This window comes from Synchiropus splendidus, chromosome 8 (assembly GCF_027744825.2).
Source record: "Synchiropus splendidus isolate RoL2022-P1 chromosome 8, RoL_Sspl_1.0, whole genome shotgun sequence".
NCBI lineage: Eukaryota > Metazoa > Chordata > Actinopteri > Syngnathiformes > Callionymidae > Synchiropus > Synchiropus splendidus.
The window spans coordinates 3,760,094-3,782,435 of record NC_071341.1 but is presented as its reverse complement, the minus strand read 5'-3'; the positions used below and the strand labels follow the sequence as shown (position 1 = coordinate 3,782,435).

Here is a 22,342-nt window from a genome sequence, read left to right as displayed (position 1 = left end):
AAACATAAAAATGTTGTTATTCCTCTGAAATCACTTCAGACATGCTGAATTAGTTCTGCAGCGACTAGAAAGACCGCTACCGCTGTAAATTCAGGTGAAAATTTCATGTTCTGAGGCATCGCTGAGCAGTGAGCGAACAGTGCAGGAAACGCGTTTTCAGCCCAAGAGAAGATGGGTTTCTGACCGCCAAAAATAAACTTGTTGATAACCCTCTAAAAACAGTTCAGAAATATACATTTACTGCTGAATATTCAACAATGAGTCTTTTTCCTATAGTTGCTGTTGATATTTTCATGTTCTCAGGCTTTTCTAATCAGTGAGAGAACAGTGCAAAAATTGCGTTTTCAGCCCGTGAGAATGTGGTTTTCAGACCGATAAACATAAAAATGTTGATAACTCTCTGAAACCACTTCAGAGAGGTTGAATGAGATCTGCAGTTACTAGAAAGACCCTTTCTGCTATAGAGTCAGGTGAAATTTTCATGCTCTGAGGCATTCCTCAGCAGTGAGTGAAGTGCGGCAAACACATTTTCAGCCTGAGAGAAGCTGCGTTTCAGAGGAGGAAAAAAAAAAGTTCAATACTCCCTGAAATACAAGTTCAGATAGGTAGATTTAGTGTTGAATATACTAGAAAGGGTATTTTTCCGATAGTTGTAGCTGATATTTTCATGCTCAGAGGCTTTTCTGATCAGTGAGTGAACAGAGCAGAAAACTATTTTTTTTAGCCAAAGAAAAGTTGGTTTTCATACAGACAAAAATAAAAATGTTGATAACTCTCTGAAACCACTTCAAACAGGTGGAATTAGTGCTTCACTTACTTGATAGATCATTTCTGCTATAGTGGCAGGTGAAATTTTCATGTTCTGAGTCTTTTCTGGACATCGAGTTAACAGTGCAGAAAACCTGTGATCAGAGCGAGAGAAGGAGGCTTTCGGACAGTAAACACAATGTCCATGGATGATGTGATGGTGATGGATATACCCCCACCGATCTCTCCCTGTGTCTTATCCTGGGAGTTTTTAATTGTTCTTTATTTCCATCTTGCTTTGACCGTAGTCCGAGTGTAGCAGAGACGAGAGGAATATTGAGAACAGGAGGCAAAGCTCTCGCTTTGCCTGCTGGTCTCAACCATGGACCAAGAACTTGAACGTGTAGAAGAGGAGGACACATGCAGATGGATGCATCCCCGCCAGGCACCTCGCCTGACCCAGTGGGCCAAGAGACCTGCCGCTATACATCACCCCCAAGGTCGAACAAAATGTTGTTCGTCTGAATGTAGTGAAGTGGCAGCAATAACCCTCCATACAGTGGGTCTGGGCGTCCCACTGGGGCCCGCTCGGTGCCAAATCAGGTGTTTCCCTGCTCCGGCAACTACACTGGGGAACCTGATGCCATCCCACAGCCACAGCACTAGTTTGAGCCCAATGTGGAAGACCACAATTGGCATTAATAACCGTCCATATTTGGAGGGACAACTCACCAGCGGAGACACGTTTGGCCTATGACGAAGCACTGCGGAAGAGAAACACTTTATTGCACCAACAATACAAAAGCATCAGACTCCTGAAGTTCGCTCAGCTCTGGTGGAGGGGCGCTGCACCACTAGACCGAAGGAAAAAGTTGGATATAGATGAAGATAACCTTCCCTCGGTCGGCTAACGATTCTCTCATTTATTGGCCAGAGCTGCTGGAAGCACCTGCAGACAGGACAACGTGAGGTAAAGTAGAAGCAGCCTACGTCAGACAAATCAGCAAAAGTTGAGACGGAAGCCCAGGAGGCTATTGGCAGATATTTGCCCAGAAACACCTCTGAATGTTGACCCTTATTACCACATGCCAGCGTCACCCACAGCTTATCTGTTTTCCTGAAGGCCTCGACTCCAGTCAGACAAGCTCTCAGTGCACTCACGGGAATACATGAAATACAGTCTAATACAGTCTACAGTCTAATACAGTCTAAATACATTTGATTCGTTCTCCCATGTGGGTTGAGGAGACACGCCCATTGAAGAATTTCTTCTCCGGTTTGCTGTGGTGGCTTGCAGGCTGAATATAAGGCCCGATGCATTTTGAGGTCTCATGCACTGACTCCTGGGGGACCTTAAACTCCTCCGAGAGGCGCACTGGACCCTGGAGCAGAGGATGGTCCGATGTTGGCAGTCAGCTGTACCTGCATCACCTCATCCCCCGGACAGAGTTAACAGAACAGTGACCACCCCCGGCCATACTGTGGTTCGGGGGTGGCACGATTCACACTGTCAGAGAAAAGTGTTGTCATGGCTCGACAAGTCACTTCCATAATTTCAGAAGAAGTTAGCCGCATAACTGTGCTGGATTTGAGATAGTACAACAACCTAACAATATGCTTGTTAACGTTGTCTTTGTTTGGATGAACCGAAGGAGACAAGTGATCCAAACACTAAAGCGCAGCTTGACACAAACTGTGCAAGAAGCAACGCAGTCCTTGGCGACTCCAGGGCCAAGGGGGCGATGAAAGGAATCTGAGTGCATCCACCATGAAGGGGAAGCACAGGTGAGCAATCCGGAACCCTGAGCTCTGAATCACCCATGAGGTCATCTTGACCACAAGGCTTGACCCCTACCGTGGCAATGCGGCCTGACCTGGAAACCATGGGAAAAAACCATGGCGGTCCAACGGACATCCTGACTGGCACCTCTGGCGGATCGCCAGGGCCTCACTCCGGACCTGCCTATGAGAGTTCCTACGCCACCGCCATGTCCGGGGTTTATCCAGCATGAATGAATGAATGAATGAATGGGCTGTGAAGATGTAGCATTAACAACCCCTCATACATAGAGTGTAATTGTACACTCTGGGTGGCAGGAGCTGCCGCCTCGCCTTTGCCACCGTAAGCTAAAATAGAAGGTGCTGTTAACAACCCCTGAACAACAGTTCAGAGCGCCCCATCCAGTTGATTTAAAAGCGGGGTTTTACCATCTCTACTGTTAAGCGACATTGTAAGACCGCAGCATGTCGGGGACGCACATGCACCACTTTTAAGAACGGTGGAAATAAAGGGTAGTTAGTCAATTATAATCACACAACATTTTAACCCGGCTTACTGTTTACCGGTTGCCAAGAATCATATTGAAAATATTGAAAATAAGAGACGACCCGCACAGATTTGTACAATATTATGAAAAATAGGTGGGCGGAGATCTACCCGGTTTCTACGGTGCCCCGGTTATGTACGGACGAGGCATCGATTCCCTCCTCTCAAAAATGTTTCGGTTTGTATCACTTCTGTTGAAAAGAGGTATTGCCATAGCGAAACCCCATCTCAAATCAGCAGTGGGTAACATAGCCTCGGATATGTTCACCCGTACCGTGAGAGGAATGAGCGATCAACAGACAGGAAGGGTCTGGCGGTATAGCCGTCTTATCACGAAGAACAAAGAGACGCCCTCCAGGACGATGTGTAACACAGAGCTCAAATAAACGTACAAACAAAAAAAGAAAGAAGTCAGTTGACAGAAGCAAACGGGCCAAGAGGAAGTCTAGAGGGAGCTCTGATATATTTTAAAAAAACTTATATACAGTGACATGGCACTTCTACACCAGAAATCTGCTCATCAAGTCTCATCAATTATCCTCTAAACACAATCTTTGATCAGTGTGATGTGGTTCTGGAGGATCGAATGATTTCGCAGTCCAGTTCCACTCACCCCTACAGAGCTATGATTGAAACACTTAATAGGCCTTAATAAACGGGCAGAGTTCACGAGCAGAACCAGAGAAGTACATCTTCTCGGTCCTCTGCACAGCAACATATTTTTCTGTGAGAGACTGTTATTAAACTCGGTCGATTTAAGAATTAAACTCACCAGGGCGAATGATTCTGCCTGACCGGACCCCGCGACTCCACCTTTCGTCTGAAAATCCTCGGCGCCTCTCTGTTTGTGAAGAAAGTCACTGTTTCGCCAGCTGTGAGAATAGGTCATGCAGCGGGTTTGTTAAATGGAAATGCTCTCTACCCACTCTCTCGAGTCAATGTAAAATCATACTCCATTCTAGAAACTCGAGAATATGCAACCAGGAGAATATATTTCTGGGTTCAATACCTAAATACGTGGTTTTAGGGATGGTGCATCATGAAGTATTTTCCGGTAGGAGAGATCTCTCCCCGTTCAATTTTCATCATTACGACACTGAATATCTAGCCCTCTGTCAGGATGGCCGCTTTTCAACCTCAGTTTAATAACAGTATGGCAGTCAAAGGGTTTTATAACATGATTCTAGCTACAGGAAGACATTTAAAGGATCTACCTCTGAGTATTGACCGCGAAGGTTTTAACAGGGGTTATTCGCTGTTTGCATTTAATCTCAATCCAGCCGACGACAACGACGCTCTCTCCCCTGTCTCAAATCGGAATTTAAGACTGGAGTTGAGATTCAGAGTTGCTTCACCAAAAACCGTCACCCTGACTGTGTACGCTTGTTATGATTCCATTCTGGAGATTGATGCGAAAAGACAAGTGCTGGTGGACTATTATTAAAAAGTTATGGCTAGTCTCCAGTTACAGAGGCTGCTGAGAGGTCTCTTGGACGACACATTTTACGGTGTATGGCTGTCGGATAAAGTTGCCTCAATTGACTCACGCCCTCAGACTGCCTGCATATTTCATCGTCAACACACATCCGGCACATAAACCAGGAGAGCACTGGTTGGCTTTAACTCTCGAAGAAGACGGTAGAACAACTTTCTTTGACTCGTTTGGAATGGGGCCCTACTTTGCACATTACCCTGAAAATAGAAGAGAAAAGAAACATTCAGGCGACATCAAGTACAACAATGGTCAACTACAGCACCCTCTGTCGTTTGTATGTGGTCATCATTGCGTCTTCTACCTCTGTCATCGTGCTAGAGGGCTGTGTATCGAAGAAGTATTCGGTCTATACAGTGACAATACCTTGAAAAACGACCTCATGGTATACAACTTTGTGAAAGGACATCAACAATGTTTAAAAAGATGTGCACACTGTCCGTGGAAACAACAAAACTGTTCTCTTCTGTTTTTTAAAGACTATTGTAACGTGTGACTAATCTTATTTTTTGTGCGTGTGTTTAAAAGAAAAATCTGTAATCTCATAGTAATTCAATAAAACATTTTATTGATGAAAAGACTGTGTACATGCCAATTATTCAGGAAACCCATCGAGGTGTTAGAGACAATTTCTTTCCTTTGGTCACTACACGCGTCAAGCGTCGTCGAGGTGTCACTTCAGGATCCTTTGGGTCAGGAGACCAGCTCTCAGCTATACTTTTCTTTCGCGAGATAGAATTCGATTTAAGTCTCTGATATTGAGCCCTCGCTTCAGGATTGGACAGCAGTGTGAGAGGGATGTTTAGCTTTAATCATGTGACGAGAAACTCGGACCATCCCTCAGGTAACGAAGAACTTGTTTTCTTATACAGTAGGGAAAGGTACTTGAAGATAGCAATCACATGAGAGCCTTTTACAGCATTTCCTTGATACATAAATTCGCCATTCATATTCCAACCATCACCGTTTTTGGATATCCTCTGGATAATGTATTCAGCATTTCTTCGAGCTTTTGACGGAAGGCTATTTAGAATATCCTTACCCAAGTCATCTGTTACAGAGGATGTTTTTAGAACACTTTCGACACGACTGTCAGAGTCGTGGGGATGATCGCTGGATCCGTCTCGTAAAGTCAGAGTTACTCTCCTGTGGTCTCTCTGATCCTGTTTAGTAAAGGTTAAATATCTCTGCAATAGAGCATCATACTTTTTAATCTTCTCATACGAGTTTAACTGAGAATCATTTAGAATGGTCCTCATCTTCTCATTCAATTCGTCTTTGGCAGTTTCACGGATGTCGGAGGTTGGACGTGATAACTGGTTAATTTGCTGAGGAGAGACGAGATATATTTTCTGGACAGTCTTCATAGTGTTTTACTTCTTTACAAGTCCTCCTATTAGGTTTCCAATGATTGGAACGGCAGCAGCTAGCAACGGCAAAATGAATCCTCCCGATTGCTTTTTAAGAATACTTCGTTTACGCTTCACACACGCCTTTTCATTAGCCAAGAGTCTGATGTTTTTCTTCTGTTTTTTGAACTGAGACTGCAACAACAAAACATTCCCCTTCAAAACATTCAGGGCGATCTCGCCGAGAGCTTGAATAAAGTCCCGAGAACTATGCATCAAAATATCTTCACGTTTCTTTGAGGGAGCATGGTATAGTTCCTTGAGTAAACCTGCGTTTCTTTTTATACGCGCTGACAAAACTTAAGCAGACGTTTTTGGTATGTACACAGTGTGACGTTGATGAAGTATCCCAGTCCGAGGTCTTTAGCGTTCTGGACATGAGGGTGTTAGATCAACAATTAAGTACCTGTGAGCGCCGGCTGTAGCATCTTCAAAGCATCTTCATATTTTTATGATGTCTGTACTGAGTAAAAATGCGAACAACCTAGGGGTTTTCAGAAGCTTCAAAAATAACAGTCACGAATAATCAAATGTTTTCTATCAGAAGGAAATACATCTTCATTTTCAAAACATTCAGTTAAACCTTCAATGAATTTGATATTTTTATTCATATTTTGCAATTCACTGTACATAGGTTGAAAAGAAGTATAAATACATACAATATTTATTTACAATTGACATCATCGATAACATGTTCACAATTTTCAAGTATACATTTTAGAAAATGGGTCTTTCCTGACCCTGATGGTCCCACCACTAGACATGAAAATGGCGTTTTCATACGTGGATCGAAATGAATTTCTTCCACAATGACCCACTCATCCACTCAAACCTCGGTTGTGCCTTCCGAAAACAATCGTCTCTTATCGTACGCGACCCGGAGTCTTTTAGTAAGTGATCTGATTTCTACTGTGATGTTCTTTTTATCCCTCACAATGTTGTGTTGATGGGTCTCAAGCATCCCATCAGGTGAATTCTGTAAATAGCCCTTTACAAGATCTCTGACGGAGTCAAAGTTTATCTGCTAACAAGACTCTTTTATTTGCATGATACCTTTAACTTTCATTACAACCTTTTTCTGTCCTTTGGTCCTATAACCATACCGCCGAAACAAAGTCCTCGATGCTATCCCGTAGAGTTCATCAGTCAGATCACCGAGATAGTTACCTAATTTTAAAGGCGTCTCGCCGTCTTTCACCACATATATCAAGCTGTCTGTGTCAACATGAGAACATTCTCCTGCAATTTCTCCATGTAACTGTACAACTTCAGACGAGCATAAGCAGCGGTAAAAGCTCTGATAAAAACATTTCTGCTTTTACCAGGAGGGTAGGGACCCTTGTAACGCCACTGGATCACAACTTTTCTCATCCAGCACGTTAAAGTAGCTGACCTCGTATTTCCCTGAAAACAAGAAACTGAAAAACTCGTTGGGGTCTGACACTACAGAAACCTGAGACATGTTCTCTTTCTGACAGAACTTGCCGCAAAGGCAATTCAGACAAGCCTTAGCCACCTGTCTCTTTGCAGGTTTGTGACAAATCTTATCAGCACAAAGCAAAATCCCCTGATGGGCTTGATAATCCTGAATGTATTTGTCGCGGCTTTCCTGATCAACGGCCTCAGCAGGGTAACCAGAAGCCTCCTGCTTGCCCTTCAGGAATGTACGGATGTAACCTGTGAAAATGCAATTGCTAGATCTCTCAAAATGCCATACTTCAATAATCTTGGCCACCTTGTATCCTTTGTCCAGAGCCTTGTTGAACTCAACCGTGACCCAGACCCCTGTCAAAGCACGTCATCATTATGCATACAGTCATTGTCTTGAACATTACGACTTGAACAGATACTGCATAACGTGAAGTGTAATTTACCCCCTGGTCCTCTGTAGGGTAAAACAGGTACATATAAACCCCTAGGTGGATAGACAACCACCTTGATGAGACCAAAGTACTGTCTGGGATCCCCGAAGTCCTTGTGAATTATTCGAGGATGACCTCGGGGGTAGGAACATGTGCTGTTGACGTAAGGATACAGAGAGGTGACATCAGCGTAATAAACTTTTTCACCAGGCTTAGCCGTGTAATGCAGCTTTAAAGTGCTGGTTCTACCGCCGTAGAGGGCATTACGAGGGTTGAGAGGCTCAGGGGTGTCAAAATCTAAGAGAAAATCTCTGAGATCGTCACACGATTGTCGAAGCGAACACCATTCGTGGTCCCAGATGGTAATAAGATGCACCCCATGATCAGACTTTAATGCCTGCTCTCTCTCCATCGTAGCAGAGTAGAATTCAGGGGGACCTCATGAGGGTCAACACATGAAGGACAACCGTGGAAGAAACATCCATAAAACTCCCAGGCCTGCTTAACACCGTCAACTTCAGCATAACCGTCAAAATATTGGCCAAACACCACCTCCCCACGGTTCAAGGCATGTTGTATGAAAATGCCCTGTCTGTGTGATTTCCATTAAAACCACTGGATGGAAGCAACTGAGAACCTCTTGTTACGTAATTGTTGGGACATGGTATGGCTAATGTGTCTGGTTTTAAAAAGTTGGTCCTGAAAACAGCCATACATATATATATATATATATATATATATATATATATATATATATACAGGGTCGGTGATGGTGGAGTCTTCCACCACGGTTAGGATTAAGGAGACAAGAAAGGCTGTTTGCTAAGCAAAGCTGATCAGTTCCGTCACCACCAACTGCAAAGAGATGTTGTCTTTTTTTACCAATAATTTCGGCATCCAGTGTCTTTTCGAGTTTGCGTTTAGCGCCACCTCGAGGATTATGCACATTTTGGACCATTAATTCAATTCTCTTACCCATAGCGATGACTCTGTCAGATTGCACGGTGTTGCTCAGGAGGTCCTCAAAAGCAGGGTAGATATTTCCCCCGTCGCCTTCAACCACAACATTAACGTGTTCTTGAACATCTTCACCTACCACTTCAAGCTGAACCACATCCTCTCGATCTGCCAGTCTCTGTGCTTCATCAGCCAACTCTCTGACCTGTTGCATCAAACCTCTGTAGAAAGTAGCTAAATCAGGAGTACCGGGTACAGCAGGGCGTGTTAGCACCCTTCGTAGCCTATCTGTATTAAAAGGCTCTATGACTTCTGATTCAATACCGGTACCTCTAATGCAACATCCTTCCTGAACCGAATCACTGTCAACATTGTCATTGCTACAGCTAGAGCCAGATACATCTATCAGAGGGTCAAGAGCAGGTGTCCCTGAATCAGCCGTCTGTAGATTATCAACAAACCTAACCAATCGCCATTGTCTAAAGAGGTATCAGCCCTACCCTCGTGAGATGATGCAGGAACCATATTTAAAATACGATCATCCTCTCGCTCAGGGAAAAAAATGGACTCCATGTTTTCATTTACACTTGGATCTTAGACCAGCTCTACATCCTCCTCAGACATGTCGTCAAACAAGACAGACAGAAACATACGTGTCGGTGAAGCACTCTGGTCAATGAGGTGTGGTGTAGTGTTCTGGTTGTGGGTGGATTCAGGGACAGAACCAGAAGGAAAACCATCATGGTTGGCCATAATTTAACAATAAAATAATAATTTAAAATTAACAAAACAGCAACTTCAAAACACAATGCCCTGCGGTTCTTTTAAATAATCACGCTCCAAATGGACCTTACTGTGGTTGAACTTCAGTCAGGTCAGTCCACGACGTCTGTTACCACCAGGTCCTTGTAGTTGTAGGAGCCTCACGACACCAGCGCTTTATTTGTGATGTCCTTCCTGACGATTTCTGTAACGATAATATATAAGACATATACATCCCAGCTGATTACTCATTGAAAAAGTTGTTCATCTTACCTTCACAAAGATTTCTCGTCAACCGTCGATATCTACGTGCTTGAAGCGCTAGACAACGACTCTGTATTTTGCGTTGATGTAGACGACGTTCAAGCGTACGTACTCTGCATTCAAGCTGTTGCTTTACAGTCGTTGCAGCATAGAACGCCAATAGGGTCGGTGATGGTGGAGTCTTCCACCTCGTGGTAACCCTGTATATATGTATATATATATATATATATATATTCACCTACGGCGTGCAGAGGAAGAGTCATCCATAGTGAGACTGGAGTCCGTTTGAAAAGGAGGATGAAGCTCTGGAAGGTCTGGTCAACAGCAAAGGTTACCCCTGAACTGATGTAAAATGTGGTCTGATCTGATAAGACAATGTTGGAAGAGCTCAGCGTTTGCTAGATACCTCAGAGGTGTAAACTTTTTCCCCTGTCAAATGATGCTATTTGAAAAGGAGGGGTGGGTGACCTGTGTGTGTGTGTGTGTGTGTGTGTGTGTGTGTGTGTGTGTGTGTGTGTGTGTGTGTGTGTGTGTGTGTGTGTTTGTGTGAACTTTGTCTGAACAATGTTGTCTGAAGACAGTGAGGTTTGCCGTCAGACAGACCAATGAGGTTTGTCTTCAGACAGACCTCTCTGTCTTCAGATTGTGTCTTTTGAAGATTCAACCGTCCGGGAAAGAACTCACATCTCCTCAGCAAATTAACCGGTTATCACGGACACGGTTTCAGTGTCTGAGAAAGAGTCAGGCATGATGGCTGTTGTTCCCCCACTGTGTGACCTCATTTTTTGAACGTATTTCCTGAGTAAGTAAAAATGCATTGTTTCAAACTCACATATGGTATAAAATTAAATAGACTGATTCAACAGAAACTCATATGAGACGGATAGCTGTGTCATTTGAACTAATGCTGAAAAAAGTATTTCTTGCTTTTGTTTTATCCTTGTTCACTGCACCTTATTTTCTGAAAACTAAAAGTATTTTTCAAACAAGTAGAAATTATCTGTTTTAAACACATGTTGAAAAAAATGGTGCATGAGTTGGGTAGCTGTGTCATTTGAACTATTAGTGAAGACTAAAAAAGTGTTTTCTTTCTACTGTTTTATCTTTAATAAATATTTCAAGAATGAAACACTGCTTCATAAGATATTAAATAACTTCTAAAATGTTTATACCAGAAATAATATTGGAGCTACTAACACGTTTTGATTATTTAGTCTACAATGCAGAAACAGTTTGAACATTGACTAATGCTGAAACTTTAGTTTTATTTTCAATATCTCAATTTCGTCCTTAAGGTAATCCCACAGAGCCACATCAAACCCCTCCCTAATGCAGACCCTACCTGACCTCCTACCGCGCCTAACCATTTGTTGCGGCTGTGAGGATGCAGCTGACCCCTCCCATGCATCACACAGGTTGTTGCTTCCCCCCTCGACCTTCGTTATTTTCCTTCCTGTCATAAAACAAGGGGGATGGCTATTATTTTAATTTCCTGTTGATATAAAAAAGGGGGAGGGTTATTATTCTAATGTCTTGTTGATATAAAAAAGGTGGGGGGGCACTCGATCTCCTCTCATTCTAACTCAGTTGTCTCTGTTACCATTGCCATGTCATGGTTCTGGGTCACGTGATGAAAGTGCCTTTGTTTAAAAGTATTCCTGCTTTGATTGGCATCAGAATTAGAGGGGGAATTGTTACAAGATGCTATTTTGTCTGATCTTGTGGTTTTCTTCATCCCAAGCTAGTCATGAACATAACATCATGGAGCTGATCAATATCTCTGAGAGTGAGCAGTGACACTGAAGAGATACTGAGAGTTGGCTGTGGTGTGGTCACCAGCTGAGACATTCAACCAAGGCCTCCTGATGTGGTGGAAAGAACTGAGAGAAAGTATGGTCTCCAATACTTTCTCTCAGTTCTTTCAACTTCTTTACCTGATACCTTTGCTCTGTTTCTGACTCAATTCTTCCACAAGCAAATTACCAGGAAGAAGAGGAGCTGTGCCACATCTGAGCTGAGTACAACCGTGTTCCTCTGACGGTCTTCATCATCCTGAAGTCAAGAAGGGCAAAGATGCTGTCCACTATACTGACAAGGATTCTGCTGGCTTCTTTTCACAGGAAGATGAACCATTCAAATCTCTGTGGATAGAATCTTCAGGTACATTTTTATATTACATCCATTTTTTTAGACCCAACCATGTCCATCTTTAGGGGGAGCTTCAATGGAGGAAAAAAAAAAAGAATCAACAGCTGTTAACCAACCTGTTCCTGATGGCATTTAGCATCACAATGCAATGGGTAAATATGAACATCACCTTAATATTGGTTTTGGACTCAAAAGTTGCAAAATACACGGAAAATAATTATTATAAAAAGCGGGATAAAAAAAACGACGGGATTGTGACAACGCAATTGAAAAACCTTTGGTGGGGAAGGAAAAAAAAAAAAATCACTGCAACACATAAAATAACAACCTTCCACGGTGGTTTGGAACCTCTTCTTTTCCTTTGCTTTAAGTTTGTGATAATGTTTGTCTTATATTCTTGTATTCCTCTGTTTTGTTCTCAGTGCAGTTTCTCAATTTCTGACGTTTTCGTGCAGGAAACAATGAGGCCATTTGGTCAAAGCTTGAGTTGGAAACGTCACAAAAGTGTCTGTTTCTCCAGCAAGGATTCAAGACATGTCTGCATCGCATCACATTCTAGTGTATTGGATTCAACACATGCTTCGGTAGCTCAGTCAGTAAGTTGCTGCGGCCACAACGCAGGTTACGAACCACGAGACCAGGGGTGGGCAATCTGGTCCTCAAAAAGCCGGGAAGGTGCAGGTTTTTTTTCTCCCAACCAAACAAGCTCAGACAGTTTAACCAATCAGGTGCAGGTGAAAAAAACAGCACCTGACTGACAATCAAGTGAGTTTACCCTTGAGACACCTGGTTCTTGGTTGAAACAAAAACCTGCAGCCACTGTGGCCCTTTGAGGACCGGTTTGAGACCCCTGGTCCCTGTCAAGGTAGTGTTAGCAGTTTTCCATGAATCTTTATCTTTATTTGCATCAATGTATCTTGAAAAGTCGACTCTGGCTAGCAGGCCAACTTCTGAGGACTCAGGAGAGGAATGTTTTGCAGTGAGTGATTTGGGTGGAACAAGAGGCACGTGGCATGTTGAGTCCTCCTCATCCATCACAGCTGCAGCATCTATGTTCAAGACAGGACAGAAATATTTTGTAGACAATCTCCATATGAGGTGGCTAAAAAGTTGGCGTGGGGCTCGAACCCATGGCCCTGAGATTAAGCAGCGTCCTTGTTAGTATAGTGGACAGTATCTCCGCCTGTCACGTGGAAGACTGCGATTCGATTCCCTGACGCGTAGTTGATGTTTTTTTTTTTTTTTGATGCAGTTTGCTTAATTTACATCGGGCACCTGATTCAGTGGCTGTGGAAACTAGGAATATCCTCAGGATATTGAGCGAAGCGAGTCAAACTTCGATGGCAGTGGAGGCACCATTGTCAGGAGGTGGTTCACCCAAGGCTTCAAGGATCCAAGCACAGAAAGTGTCTTTTCATTCTGGCACTGGGGCTGAACTGCTTTGGAATGTTCTCAGGCATCTGATACCCTACTTTCACTCAGGTCAGTTCATATGGAATTGAGCAAGAACACTGGGCTAGTGGCGCAATGGATAACGCGCCTGACTACGGATCAGGAGATTCCAGGTTCGACTCCTGGCTAGCTCGAGCTAATCTTATCTTTCATCCTTGATGTGGAAGTAAAACGCGGGAAGAATGTTTGTGCACTGCGTGCTACCAAACTGTGCTGCACTGAGAACAAAATAAAAAAGAGGTTTTTGTGTTGTTGTTTTTTTTTTTCGTTCCTTCCCCACGGAAGGTTTTAGATTCAAATGGTGCGTCAGCCAATCAGCCTCACACAACACACCAAGGGCAAAACCAGACAACAAAGGAAATTCCTCCTACTGATGTCCCGTAACAACAGGTCCTTCACACCAGAGACCACAACCCACAGGCAGACAAATGCAGATGCACGGTGGTTATGAACACAACTGACTATCACAGGAAGATGGAAAGCCTGTTAAACAACAAAGACATATGTGAACCGCAGAGCAATAACTCTGTGACACACAACATTGTCAAACATCTAGCCCCACTCTTGGCACCGCTGGTAGGGCACAGCACCCACCACATCATCAACTCTACAGACTTTGCACGAAAGATACAGGGAACTAAACTAGATGCGGATGAGACCATGGTCTCATATGATGTCACGTCCCTTTTCATATGGATCCCCACCAACGAAGCGGTCACCACGGTAAGAAAGAAACTCGGCCATGATCTCAGTCTACCTGACAGAACCAGTCTCTCACCAGAGAACATATGTGAATTGTTGGACCTTTGCCTCACCACCACTTACTTCCAATACAATGGATCCTTTACAGACAAAAACACGGTTGTGCAATGGGCTCCCCAGTGTCACCCATAGTTTCGAACCTGAATATGGAAGACATTGAGAACACTGCTTTGGCTTCTTACAAGGGCACACCACCCAGCTGTTGGTTCAGATATGTTGATGACACCTGGGTCCTAATCTAAAAGGATGAAGTGGAACCCTTCACACAACACATCAACTTGGTAGACGGACACATCAAATTCACCCGAGATGATGTGGAAAACAACAGACTACCTTCTCTGGACTGTGTTGAAGCAGACTGGAGCTTCAGCATCGAAGTGTACAGGAAACCAACACACACACAGACCAATACCTCCAGTTTGACTCTCATCACCCACTAGAACAAAAACTAACATCAAGCCCAAAACCACAGCTCACCTAGGGGGAGAGAGAAGGAGCATATCAGAAATACCCTTCAAAAATGTGGTTACCTCAACATGGCCTTGACCAAAACATCAAAAGGGAACACAAAGGACAAAGAAAACAATGCCCAGCGCCATAACGGCATTGTTATTCCCTATGTGTCCGGGGTCTCTGAGAAACTCAGAAGAATCTTTAGCAAACATGAAGTCCGGGTTCAGTTCAAACCATGCAACACCTTAAGACAGAAACTCGTCCATCCCAAGGACAAAACGCCTCACCACAAAAGGAGCAATGGGGTTTATGTAGTCCAGTGCAGCCAAGAGTCCCAGACCTTTACATTGAAGAATCGAAACAAGCTCTCATCAAACAAAAGGTCCAACACAAGAGAACCAACTCCTCTGGACAAGACTCAGCAGTCCATTTAAATCGAGAGGACAAGAAACACTCTTTTGAACACAGCAATGTTCACATTTTGACCGGTGGTTTGAAAGAGGCGTAAAAGAAGCCATTTTTGTCAAAGTGGAAAAACCCTGTGTAAACAGAGGTGGAGGACTGAGACACCATCGATCATCCTCATTCAATGCTGTCCTGAACACCCTCCCCAGGCAGATTTAGCCACTGATCTAGGCTTGGAGAGGTCCTTCACACCTGTACAGTGTGGCATCATCATCTGAATAGCCCCAATTGCCACCTGGGCTACATTCAGCATTTGCATTAATGGCCCATCAACACCCATGACCAGTGGCCGGGGACCCATTAACACATCTCCATTAGCATAATGCTGACTCTTGTCACCCATCACACTGGATTGGCTCTACCCCTGTCCATCAACATCTTGTCCCATTCAGATGGCCTGATATAAGCCTGAACTCCAACCCAGCTCAGTAGAACTGACGAAGCCTCCTGGATAGGAGGCCAAACGTTTTCTTTGACTATTACTAGTCCGGTTGACCTGATTCAAACCTTTGCTGCGTGATGACCCGGATAACTGAGCAGCCTTAGCCTAAAGTTTTTCAAGTCGTGAGGCTGGGATGTGCAATATCCCAGTCTTCAAAACATTTATTTTCGATTGCACAGTAAAATGACTGTGAGTCGAGCATGAGGCGTGTGATCTCAGGGGCTGGTGTCAGGCAAATACAGAAGAGGAGAGGCATTTCCTCTATGAGGAGCTTCACTGAGGCATGAGCATTGAGTTGCTGATTTACGGAGATGAAATGGGGGAAGTTTTGCAAATATAATATAACAGTGACCAGTGTGGGTATCGAACCCATGGCCTTGCTACATGATACTACTATTGACTAGTTTAACTAGAGAGGTCCAGAATCACTGCGTTGTTGCAATGGTATAGCATAGCATAGTAGCATAGCTCTGTGGCGCGATCTGCTTTATCTTGCAGTAAAAACTTCATTCATGTACTCACTCCGACAGACATGATGTTGATCTCCCTTCTGGACAATCCTCTTAAACAGGGGTCACCAAACTGTCCCAGAAAGGGCTGCTGGTTGAGTCCAACTTCAGCTTGCTTGCCTTGAATGACCCCATGATAATATCACCTGAAATGTATGAAAAGAAAAAAATACTGCTTCTCCTTCGTCATCTGTGAACCTCAGTGGTGATCTTCCTCTTCTTTATTTATTCCTCTTCTTTATTTCTTTATTTGTTCAACTTGTTCCCTCGCTCCTCTCCTTATCTCCAGAACAGCAATACAATAAGTCCTGCCACTGGCCGGTTAGCTCAGATGGTTAGCGCGTGATGCTAATAACGCCAAGGCCATGGGTTCGATCCCCATAGTGGCCACTGTGACATAACACCAGCCCCTGAGATCACATGCCTCATTCTCCACTGACTTACTGTTTTAATGACAGGATATTGCACATCCCAACCTTAAAACTGATCTGAATGCTGCCAAAATATTAAAGAAAACATATAGAGCTTTCTGGATCGCTTTTTTGTGTAGAGCTAGTACAATGATGTCATCACACTCTGTTGTCATTCATGAGAGGATGAGGATGGGCCTTCCTCCTGCCTCACCTGCTGCTGCTGCTGCGTCTCCTCCAACTTTCCAACCTCCATTATGTGCAGGACACCAAAGGAAGAGAGCAACTGAGGGAGGGTCCCCGGATGCTGATGCTGAGCTCAAGCATCTACTCATGAACTCCCTCCACAAACCCAGCTCAGAAGATGAGATAGTTTTCAAGGTCCTGGTTGCTTCAATGGAGATATTGTCAACGCAAATAAAAGATCACATCATTTACTAGTTATTTTATCAAACAAAACAACAGCTGACTGAAATTGGGATCATTTGGACCCTTCATTTATTTCCTTTGTAGCCACAGTCTCATGAAAGGAACCAGACATCGCCCCCCTTTCCTCCCCCTCTATTGACCCTCGTCCCTGCTGGGAAGATCCTTCAAAACACACCTACATAGTTTACTTCAGGTCTGACTATGATTCTGTGTGTATTGGATGAGTATAAATGAATGAGTTATTTTATATTTTGCAAATAAAGAGTTTGATATTGAACATTTGTTTTTGTGGAAAATGGCTTCACAGAAAAAAATCAAAATCAATCAAATGTCAACAAACTGAGTTGAACACAGCTTTGTTTTATTGCAGAGATGAATTATAATATGCAAGGACCTTTGCTCTGTTAAACAGGTTGGTGACTCTTGAATGAGCAGTTGTGGTGCACTGATAACTGTTTGTTCACAAAGGAGACGCTTCATCTGCGACAAAAACATGTGGTCTGTGGTAGTGGTCCTCTGGTCAGCTCCTGGAAGTGGCACTGAAGCAGTTGGTGATGAGTCTTCTGTTACAGAATGTCTGCAAAATATAAACCATACATTGATATGTAAACATATATATGTAGGTGATAATTTAACAAAGTATATATCGACCATACAACAGGACATCAACTCACAGGATAAATAGATTTAACACAATGCATTTAATTGTTGCATTAATTCATCACCACAAAGTTGTGTAAACTGACTAGACTCTTTAACTAGACTGGCTAAAGCAACAGTACTTATTTTATGCTACAGAGCCAGCAGAACTGATGATGAGGCCTCCAAGTAGATTTCTGAACCTGGCAACAGATAATAGCTGAAATGTGGTTTGGTTAAATGCTCAAATATGAAAACACCCCTCTGGAAGCAGTGCAACCATGGGAAAAGCAATGAAAGGAAGCTGACAGACAATCTGGAATTATTTAATAAGTATCCATGGACAAAATACAATGAACATCAGTGTGTGATTCAGATATTTTTTAGGCAGCAGAGAAGGCCTTGCAGGCCCTGACACCCGCCACTGCCATTTCCTCTTTGCCCACAAAGACCTTCAGGAATAATTCCCAGAATAATCCCTTAGTCCATTGCAGGCATTGTTCCCAATATATTTAAGGTTCAGATTTAGAAAGAGTAACGTGTTTACATTCTTTCCTTTCATCACACTTCTTCTTGAACTTATTCATTGTCCAGCCTTAACACTGCAGGTCCTGAGTTGCAGTTACTCTGAGATGTCTCTTCGCAATCCTCCTCATGGATGGGAATGTTGTTTCATGTATTTTCTACCAAAGAATTGGGTCTCCATTCCATGCACTTGGCCTTTCCTCTGAGTCATGCTGCATTTCTATGAGCACACAGGCCTCGTTGGCGCAGTAGGCAGCGCGTCAGTCTCATAATCTGAAGGTCGTGAGTTCGAGCCTCACACGAGGCACTTTCTTTTTGAAAAGTGATATGGATTTCCATTCCATTCATGAACGTTGAACTGTTTTGGGGGACAAGCTTTGCAACATGACTCCGAGCACGACCTTTATTTGTGGTGTTTCCACGGAGCGATATGTGTCCATTTTCCCCTCTTCCCGAACATCAGGAAAGTTGTGGATGATATTTGTGACCGAGACCAGCACGATGTAGGATGGACGACTCAGAACATGAGAAAATTCTCTTTTGTGTTCTGATCACTTATATGTGTGCAAAACAGGTCACTGACAACAGAAGACGATCACCAGTTCACAGATGTTATTGGAACGATGGTTCAGAGGATTGTCTTGAAGTGCTGGTTTGCTCAAAGGCTGAACAACACCATGAGTTAAAGGTTGATGTGGAAGAATACAGCTCCTTCTCTGGTTCAAGTGTCAGTAGTTCGCTCATGTTTCTCTTCAGATCGTATAAATCTTTCGCCTTTTACTAAAGATTTCCGTGGAGAGGAACAACATGAGCTTATACTAGTTTTTGATGCCCTGCTCTTGTAGGGCTTCTTATTGTGTTCAGTGAAACCTGTCTGGTTAACGACTTTGTATCGCAAGTGCAGAGTTGTTATTCCCAAGATGTGTATCTACGAAGCAGCAGAGTGTGTTGTCTAACTTCAATTGAGCCATCACTCCATTTCCATGGTTTTCAGAACATGTCTTCCTGCTCTCAAAGTGTCTCTCTTTTTGTAGAGATTCTCATGTCTCTGTGACGTAATTGGTCAGCACGTTTGGCTGTTGTGGGAAAGGCTGGTGGTTAGAGTCCACCCTGGGAAGAAGATCCACTTTGGTTCCGTGACGAACCTCACCGTTAGTAGGGCAGGTGATTGGTTGGTGATTTCACAGTGCTGTCGGCCCGTACGTTCCCCAGGGGACTGGAATGTTTGATTTCTGCATTCAAAGGGTTTCACCCAATACTTTGAGGAAACTGCATGAAAAGATCAGACCCTGCCTTGAATTGTTGGACCGTCACGGCATACAGTCTGGTTGAACTCCAGTCAGCTGAAGACCAATGAAGTCACACACACTGTGTTACGTGACGGTTCCACAGAGCGATTCCTGGTGGACACAACATCACTTCATGCGGCATATTCCACCTCAACGCACAACACTATTGTCATGTGACAGTTCTGCAGACTCAAAATGACCTAAGCATCCTAAACACACACCAACGTTATTGGTAGGACTTGAACCTACACAGGTACAACCCAATGGATTTCAAGTCCATCGACTTAACCAGTCGGCCACAACAACAACGTTACTGAGCCACTTCATCAGGAATTTAGTTTTGGGTGAATTAGAAATCAGTTCATCACATCACCTCTTCCTCATCTTTCAAGCAACAATGATGATGGCTGCTTTTCAAGCACTTGACCTGGGTTCGATTCCCAGCCACTGCACGTAGCCCATTCCATTCACTCGTGATTCAAACAACTGGTTTCTTCTGACCATTCACAAATCCACTGAAGGCACGAGTGATGAAGGCCATGGAACTGAAATCCATTGGGGATTTCCCCTGTAGCTTCGAGTCCTTCCAACAACGCGAGGCAGACATTGATTTTTATCCCATTGAGACCTACGTGTTGGTCGTCCACGTCCAGCCTTAATAGGACATTTGTGGTGTTGACAGTTGAGGCACAAATATTCTGCTATCCATGGTTAGATGGCAAAAACAACTGAGAATTGAACCCAGGTTAACTGCTTGGAAGGAAGCTACTGTTTACACAAGAACACCATTGCACAGATTCCTGTCAAGGAACATTCACTTTCACAAAGAGAAATCGAAAATAGCGGATGAACAAACATGCGGTGAGATGAGGTTTTTGGCCGACTTAGTTCGGCCCCTCAGCTTCTCTATTTTTTTAAGTCCATGTCAGCTCAAGATATGTATCTACTCAGTTCCACTCTGTACATAAATTGTTGCATCAGCCAAAATATAGCAGTGTGAGTGTTATGAATGTGGGTGGGAATACTTGAGCTTCATTTTCTAAAGGTTGTGATGTCTGCCCTGCTCGCCCCTCTCACTCGCTCTTTTGCCTATTTTGGATTCCTACTGACTCAGAAGTCCGAAAGATTTTAGAATGTCCTTCATTCATTTCCTTCAGTTCTTCATTAATTTTTTTCATCATGATTTGTAATTGTACCAAAATGGCCGACTCACCTGCAAAGCATATAGTGAGTACTTTGAACTAATTTCACCAGTTAAATCTGCCAAAACACAAAAATCTGTGACCTTGTCTGTGACCTTCTTCATTCCTAACCTTCTGCCTGAGATCGACACAGTTTTCAACTGCATCCCAACCTGTAATGCTTGGTGGAAAGGCATGTAGTAGTGGATGGACTCACCAAGCTGTGACTAGCCAAACTGCAAACATGGAGCCTGATGGAGTTACAGCCTTACAATTGTTTCAGAAAGCTGGTGAAGTGAAAAGTTTGTGTTGGTTTTGGATGAATCAGGTTGCATTCTGGAACATCAGGCGTAATTTTCCAGTGTCTCATCTGTGTAGATCATCTGAACAGATGATCTGAAATATTGAAGCACTGGATCACAAACTTCACTCCAGTTTTGTGACAGCTTTACACTTCCAAATCCTTGCTACAGTTGATGATGTGATCACCCTTTTCCTAAACTACGTCATTTATTCCAGGTACGTCCCATATGGTGTCGTTGTTTGGCCCCTGGTATGGGAACCACATCGGGACGCTCCGATCGATCAGTCACCATGATCATTATCATGACAACCTATGGGACAGGGGTCCACCCATTTGGGTGGACTCCTGTCCCATAGGTTGTCGTTTTCCTGGTTCTTGCCCAGGACAACCAGCGTTGACTATTAGCTTGGAGCTTCTGACCTTGTGCTGGGACTTTGACTAAACATGTGTAATACGTGCTTTTGACAGAGATTTGAATGCAAAACACTGAGACAAGATTTCAGATTTTGATATTTATGTACAACTGTTTGGGACACAAGCTTTGCAACACTACTACGTGATGTGAGCCATGTGACAAAACAATGTCCATGTGATCGGCACAATGAGGTTTGGGACAAAGAAGTGGAAGACAGTGTTGGTCGATGCAAAGATGAAATGGTGGAACTTTTTGCTCTCATTCTCTTTATTCATTTATTCCCTAAAGCACTGCTACCATCTTTCTTTACCACTCTCTCTTTGCTGAAAAACACATAGTTATGACTTACTTCAATCACACAATCATTCTGCACAATCTTCAAACCTTGAAAACTGAAAAACGTTCACAGATCCACATTTTCTTGTGTATCTGCATGTCTCCGTGGCGCAGTAGGTTAGCGTGTTCGGCTGTTAACCAAAAGGTTGGTAGTTCGAGCCCACCCAGGGACGTGACCTGCTTTATCTTGCAGTGAAAACTTCATTCATGTACTCACTCTGACAGGCATGATGTTCATCTCCAAAAAAACAATTCTCTTAAACAGGGGTCACCAAACTGTCCCAGAAAGGGCTGCAGGTTTTTGTTCCAGCCAACCAAACACACACAGTTTAACCAATCAGGTGTCAATTTGGAGACCCCGACTCTTAACCATCCTTCCATGAACATATGTGAACCTGCGATCATCTTCGATTATTATGATTATTATTATAAATATATCCTCACAGTCCCTTGTCCCATGATCATAGACAGAGGCATAGACATCGACTCCCACAAGTCCCATATGGTCTAGTGGTCAGGCTTCCTGGTTTTCACCCAGGCGGCCTGGATTCGACTGCCGGTATGGGAAAGCTACCATCATTATGGTTTGTTGATGTTGTTCAAAGACAGATTGTTGTTATGACTCACCTGTTCCAAAACTCCCTTAACTCGAGAGAAGGCATAAATCCCACTCCGTCTCACACGCCAAGCAAGAACTCTAACATTCAGTTGATATCTTTGTTGTCGAACCTGTGTCAGTCTAAATAAACGCGTCAACTTATCAA

The 22,342-nt window shown here is 43.5% G+C and overlaps 5 non-coding genes across 5 annotated transcripts; 4 read left to right on the top strand and 1 right to left on the bottom strand.

Annotated features, from left to right (window-relative positions):
- Nucleotides 1–13,480: 13,480 nt before the first annotated feature.
- Nucleotides 13,481–13,553, top strand: trnar-acg (transfer RNA arginine (anticodon ACG)). The gene has a single exon. It is a non-coding gene; the product is annotated as a tRNA-Arg (tRNA).
- A 4,734-nt stretch (nt 13,554–18,287) lies between these two features.
- trnam-cau (transfer RNA methionine (anticodon CAU)) lies at nt 18,288–18,360 on the top strand. The gene has a single exon. It is a non-coding gene; the product is annotated as a tRNA-Met (tRNA).
- A 430-nt stretch (nt 18,361–18,790) lies between these two features.
- On the top strand, nt 18,791–18,901 carry LOC128764391 (U5 spliceosomal RNA). The gene has a single exon (XR_008415757.1). It is a non-coding gene; the product is annotated as a U5 spliceosomal RNA (small nuclear RNA).
- Nucleotides 18,902–19,566: 665 nt separating this feature from the next.
- trnas-uga (transfer RNA serine (anticodon UGA)) lies at nt 19,567–19,648 on the bottom strand. The gene has a single exon. It is a non-coding gene; the product is annotated as a tRNA-Ser (tRNA).
- Nucleotides 19,649–21,677: 2,029 nt separating this feature from the next.
- trnan-guu (transfer RNA asparagine (anticodon GUU)) lies at nt 21,678–21,751 on the top strand. Its single transcript has one exon. It is a non-coding gene; the product is annotated as a tRNA-Asn (tRNA).
- The last annotated feature ends 591 nt before the right edge of the window (nt 21,752–22,342 follow it).